Source organism: Buceros rhinoceros, unplaced genomic scaffold (assembly GCF_000710305.1).
Source record: "Buceros rhinoceros silvestris isolate BGI_N320 unplaced genomic scaffold, ASM71030v1 scaffold8748, whole genome shotgun sequence".
Lineage (NCBI taxonomy): Eukaryota > Metazoa > Chordata > Aves > Bucerotiformes > Bucerotidae > Buceros > Buceros rhinoceros.
In genome coordinates this window covers 41040-47318 of record NW_010426498.1, presented here as the reverse complement: position 1 = coordinate 47318, position 6279 = coordinate 41040, and positions in this window count along the sequence as shown.

Here is a 6279-nt window from a genome sequence, read left to right as displayed (position 1 = left end):
AGGTCAAACCAATAATCAATGCACCACCACCCACCCCGTTAACGCCAACAGTCTGCGGTTTGTGGTGGAAGGCAATAAACATGAGTTAATAAAGGCGACAGCTCACCGCACTAGGCAGTAATAGTGTGGTGGCTCTAGAGTCGTCGAGGTGTCCTGCAGGTACGGCCAGAGAAGGCTCCCACACAAGCCCAGTTAGTACTAACCACATCTGAACACCTGCCTGGCATCTGTGCCCAGCTTCCAGGCAGGATTGCTGCCGTCACCCACACGGATCACCGACTCCGCAGGAGCTGTCCCAGCTTAAGCACTGGTGTGGCAAAACACCCAGGTAAATGACTTCTAAATTTAAGTGAGAGGTGAAGGGATTCAAGTTAAAAACCGTCCCCAATTCCCCATTACACTAGTGTAAACCCACAATAGCACTGTCGGGAAAGTTAGTTCAGACTCACGCTTGCTTAACTGGGATGAGAATCCAGTCTTGTCATTTGAATCCAGTTAAACTCAGACAGGGAGCCGCACGCCTTTTTTGTTACTTGAGGATTAAACTACACCAGGCTTTTTACAATTCAGCGCCTGTTTCAGGTGGCTGACTTGGGACATGATATAAAAACATTCAGTGTCTGTCCAGCGTGCTTTCATTTTAATTCAAAAGGTATGTATTATTCATACCCAAAGTTTAATTGAAGTCCCTGGAATCCGTAAGAGATATAGAGAGTTACTGACATCACGTACGTAAGGCTTAGCCACAGCGCGGAGTAACAGAAAGAGGAAAGCTGCCTGCTGTCACAAATGAGAAAGGTAAATGAGCTACGACTCCAAAACACACACTAATAAGGATTAGAACCCGCAGCAGAGAATCATGGTTTCCCTGGGGGCCCAGCTGCTCCCTGCTGGGCTGCAGATGTTCCATCGGCATTGCACCAGAAGCAGCGGCCACTCCGATTCTGTAGCTCAGAGACGGTACAACCTAACAGACACCTCTGTCACTTACTCAGCAGCAAATCGGTTAACAACTCTTCATACCCAGGAGCACCACGTTCTTCTCAAAACAATACAGCAATGCAGTAAGGAGCAACCCAGCGCGTGTTCCTGCCTGACATTCCACACTTCTCCTTTGCCAAGGCACCGGTGTAGCCCGTCAACATCGGGAACTGCGATCGCACCGTTCCGCATTGGTCACTTGTAGCAAGCGCAGCACACGGTCAGCTCTTCCCTTCTCTTCCGCTCGTCTCCTTCGGCTCTACAATCTCTTCTGCAGTCTTCAAGGCAGCAAACATCTCTGCAGGCCTTTCATGCAAACGTCACTTAGCTAGGAGTTCAAGAACCTACCACCACCGCACAGAAATCCCCTTTTTCAGACGTTAGCGAGCAATATATTCCATGGTATATTGTTACGAGGAATTGTTATATGTTTCTCATTTAATTCTGATCTAACACTAAAGATAACAAGCGCGTATGAATTATAATAAAGCCCAAACAGACTATTATAAAAAATAATCAGGCTACACCATTCACCTTGACAGATGCAGCACTTTGGCAGCCAGTCACCCTGCGCTCTTTCCTCTGCATTCACCCAAGTTTCATGCTGACCTATTAATTTTAATCACTTGCTGGACTCCCATTTAATGGTTCAATGAATATAATACACTGGTGCTTTTCTCTGCATAATCAAGAGGTTCAGTAAGCAAAATAGCTTTTTAAACTTCATATACCAAAGCGTTATAAACATTTCAACTTGTTCTTTATTAATAAAACTTCATCTAGACTCTTTTCAAACTAAGCCTTACGCCTCTGAACAGACCCGTGAATATATTACCTGCTGTATCTCAATTCACATCCACTCTGCAAGACACAGATTCCTTAACAAGGAGCCTAATGCGGTGAGATACTGAGTCTTTAAGAGAAGACGAAGCCATTCTTCAACCGCCTTAGCAGCACACTCAGATTGCACTCTCTCTTCAGAGCCATTCATTCTTATCAAGGATCAGGTTCTATTTCCTGAAGTGTGATAGGTTTAGGACTATAATTAATCCTACAGTACTCTGAGCACTAAAATCTACATAAGTCCCATTGCAAGGAAAAAAATAATTTGCTTCAGCCAACCAATTTTGTGGCCTTCTAGAAAAAAGTGTATCTATAATGCATGTTCTTAATTAATACTTTCTGTATTCAGACAGTTCATACACATTTTTCTTCCACCTGAACTAGTATGATTCCCCTGCACATTATCCCTTAGCTGAATATCAGAGAGAAATTTAATAACTCAAAGCAGAAACTGAACTATTACTGCACTTAAGAGAGCCAAGGTAGAGCACGATGAAGTAAACTGACCTTTAACATCAAAACCACGATAAAAAAGGCCATTCCTTGGCCATTTTACAGCTAGTTCAGAAGCTGGTGAATAGGAAATTACAGTCAAGGTGCTCAAAAGTTCAAATTCCCTTTTCACAGGAAATTCGGACATTTCAAGAAATGCATCATTCTTGTTTAACTCAGAGGGGCAATTTCAGGTTTTCTTCTACCCAAATAAGGAACCACACCCTCAGGCTTTCATTGTAAAAACTACAAATCCAGAAATTTTAATGGATCCGGTTGATCGAGCTGCTCCTCTTTGTTAATGTGGCCAAGCCTCCTTGAAAACTCCCTGAGTTTCCACGCTCTTGAGTTCATGGCAGGCAATCTGGAAATGCTAAAAACGTCAGTTTAAGTAGAGCTGCTTTTGTGCCTCCAGCCTCCCCGTTGAGAGGCTTTGATTCAGCCGGAATTTTGCTAAGAGCCAGCAGCCAAGATCCAACCGGCACATAAATATCCAGCTTTGTCTTGGAAGTCTCAAACCTCTGATCTCACAGAAGCAGCTCCCAGGGAAAGGAATGAACACTGAACACATCCCACTTGCAGCTCCAGGAGACAGCCCTTAGGATCTGAGGCAGGGAACAAAACCTCCACAGCTGTGAGATCAGACTGAAATTTACCTGAATTGTCATCCCTAATTATTATAAAAGGTAAAAGTTGTTCCTGATTTGCTAAAAATTAGGTATCGTTCAGCCACAGAACAGAAGTTCCTTGACTGGTAGCCTTGAAGGCCAAAGAGCTCCTCTCGGGCACAGAACGGATACAGGACAGAAAAGGGGACGGGGGTTGATGCATGCAGCATCACTGACCTGTTTCCAAGTGCCACAGACACTGAATTCGGTAAAAACTGTCTGAAGACTCCTCTGAGCCTGGCTGATGCGGGCAGACTGGCAGGGGACTTGGGCTGTCTCAGCTACTGCGGAGCCATGAGACAATAACATGTTTTAATCACTTTTACAGCAGCTGGAGAGGAGCCAGCAATCTACAGATAAAGGGCTACAAGTGACTTAACGCACCCATTAAAGATGTCTTATTGTTAGCAGCACTGAAGATTAATGAGCAAAATGGAAGTGAAAAGATAACTCTGGTAGGTGACAGTTTTACTTAATCAAAGAGCCTCTGGGGCCCGCACAAGTACGTCAGGGTCACAGGGATTTATTTTCTTCCTCGTTTATTTAGACAGATCTGGTTTGCGACAATGGTATAGAGACTCCTTATATTTAGACCATACAAAAGCTGTATTAGGAGACAAGGGCAAAGGTCCCACGCCAACAGCTCCAGCCCACAGCCGGCTGTCGGTCCCTGCTCCTCAGAAGCCACCTTGCTGCTTTGGGATTACTTGCTGAGGCAATTCGGGTACCAAGCTTAGCTATCCAAGGGAAGACAGTCCCCCTCTGCAGCGAATGCCAACAAGCACGTAACATCAGGTGTAATTTGCATTTAGGCACCTCACACCTTAATTGTAATAAATTGTACTATATAGAGGTCTAATTATCCATTAACTGCAGGATGCAATTAGGCTTTTCTTGCTGAAACATTTCAGCCAAGTGCTTACAGTTAGACTGGATGAAGTTCAGAACGTGACTCAGTGGAGTCCCGAGCAGAGCTGGGAGCTCAGACCCCACAGCAATATAAATCCATCAGCTGGAAGTCTGATCCTCCGCAGCCTGGGAAGCAGGAGTAACCACACATCCTCATTCCACGCTGCTACTGAACTACAGCTACCTGAAGTTATTCAGATACTCAGTCCGTGAACGTAAGGAACTCCAGGTCACTAAGTGTCATGAAAGATGTTACAGCAAATATTCAGGAGCTTAAAAGCATGCAAATTAAAGGGTATTCTTGGAAGCACCTTCATCTAAATTTTTCCAGCTACCCATTTATTCATACACGTGCCACATTTGGTACTCAGGTGAAGGACTACCAGGATCTATATTTTTTAACAAGAAGTTCCCAATGGACAGAAATTAGGAAAAAAAAAAAAAAAATAAAAATTTGATTTTTTCAAAAAAAAATTTAGAAAACTTTTGTGAGTTCCCAATGGACAGAAATTAGGAAAAAAAAAAAAAATCAAAAATTGAGTTATTCGAAAAATAACTTAGTAAAGCTTTGTGAGAAGAAATCAGTATTTGTGAGGCACTGATGATGCAGGTAAGTACTCTTGACTACTTACACGAGGAATCTAACAACCACGTATTTAAAAGAACCAAGTACTACCTGCACAAGGGCTTTATTAGCACGCTGCCCTCTACTACGAGGTTCTCGAGTAGCTGCACTTCTAGTGGATCCTTTGTCTCTTAGCTAAATGTACTCAGACACGAAGGACGTGAGCCCGTACTACAGGTCGCTGCCTGAAATTCCCCAAGCAAGGTGAAGAAAGCTATTGAAAGTCAGGGGCTGTAAATGTTACTTCCTGCTGCAGGGACAATGAGACACGAGAGAAATAGGGATCAGGTTCTGCCTGGGCAAAACACACTCACAGGGAGCTCAAGCATCCCTTATCCCATTCAAGCACATGGAATTTGGTTTCACTAAGAACCCGGAACGGTTCCTTCTGCAGGACTGCTCTGCATACCACGGCAGACGAAAAGCGCTTACAGTGACTCCGGACGCAGTACGGAGCTCACTCAAATTGCCAGGCAAAGATTTTAGCAAGTGCTGCTCTTCGCTTTCTCTTAATAAAAGACATCGGGGAAAAAAGGTATTTTCAGGTGTTTTCCAATGGGCACCGAGTATTTAAAGTATCTGCTTTTTGTGGAAACAATCCACAGCAAATTGTGAACACACACATACACACCCCTACTAATTTGGAAAAGTTATAGTTACTCATGCTCTGGCTCTGCATTCTGAAAGCATTTTTAAGTAATTGTAGGAACTAGTAGTTGAACAGCACAGAATGAAACTTCACAATTAGAGCAGGTTACACCTGGGAAAAGTTCCTTGATGAGCAAAGCTGGCTGTTAAATTGGGGGGAGAAAAAAAATATCACACTGAGTCCGACACAAGCTTAATTAAAATCAATGGAGAATTTTCAAGTGGAAGAATAAAAAGGTAGAGAGCAACAAAGTGTTATCTCTTAATTATGTTGTGGAAATTTTCTCTAAATGATACCTGTCCCACAACACTTTAACTAAAGCAGCCTCCAGATCTCAACCTATAAATATTATTTCACATTATCAGCCCTAGAGCTTAAGCAAGAGCTTCAGGATTTCTACCAACACAAGAATGTAAAATCAGAGAAACGCAAATTCAGTCTTTAGCAGTTGACCAGTTTAACTGAGATTACATGTTCCAACGGTGCAACCAAAAAAAATAAGATCTATAGCAGAAAAGTCCTACAGATTGCAAAGGAAAGCACGTGTCCTTAATACAAAGAAACAAAGAAACCAGGCAACAGAAAGCGAAGTACCGGAGTCTTTGAGGCAGAGGAGACAAGTCTGCATTTAAAACAATCTTTTGAACAGAGAACAAGTAAGAGAGAGGGTGAGTGCCAGTACATTGCCCAAAGGCCTTGAAAGCAAAGAAATACCAAGCTCTAGAAAGGATTTTAGTTTTTACGTTAAAAGATGAAAAATAAAATTTAATTAGTTAACAAAATGTGATTTTATTCCATTTGGAGTCATTTTCCAATACATTAACTTTCTCATTAGAATTCAGTTTTGTTTTGCTAAACAAAAGGGAGCCACTTCAATCCCCCATGGCACGGAGAATGATCTAGAAGATGAGCTGTGCCCCAAATTACTGCAAATAACTGAACGCAAGTTCTGCACCGTCACACCAAACTGCAGCACTGGGGCAGACGAGCCTGGCCTGACTAAGCAGGCAGCCAGCATCGTTAGCACCATCGATTACGTTAAAAAAAAACCCCGTCAGATTCAGAAGCAGTGACTAACCAGTAGCAAGCAAGCTCAAACAGCCACTACAATC